The following is a 378-nucleotide window of genomic DNA, read 5'->3' on the forward strand; positions in this document are numbered from 1 at the left end:
CAAAGCACAGCCATTGCTCCTTACCTTGGACGAGGGGTATCTCCTCACCGCCACCCTTCCTGACCTTCAGTGTGGGATAGCTCCTCTAGGCCCTCCTGCGCCCACGCAGCCAAGGCTCCTTGGACGTGGGGTTGGTCCTCCCGGCCACCGCCAGGCAGATGTCAAAAATTCCCATGGCCTCTCTAGTCCCACCCATATAAAAGGAAGCACAACTGAGTTAAGAATCGCTCAATAAAGGACAGAAATGGTATGGACCTAACAGAAGCAGAAGATATAAAGAAGAGATGTCAGGAATACACAGAAAAACTGTACAAAAAAGATCTTCATGACCAAGATAATCATGATGGTATGATCACTCACCTGCAGCCAAACATCCTG

Source organism: Bison bison, unplaced genomic scaffold, assembly GCF_000754665.1.
Source record: "Bison bison bison isolate TAMUID 2011002044 unplaced genomic scaffold, Bison_UMD1.0 scf7180017864530, whole genome shotgun sequence".
Classification (NCBI taxonomy): Eukaryota; Metazoa; Chordata; class Mammalia; order Artiodactyla; family Bovidae; genus Bison; species Bison bison.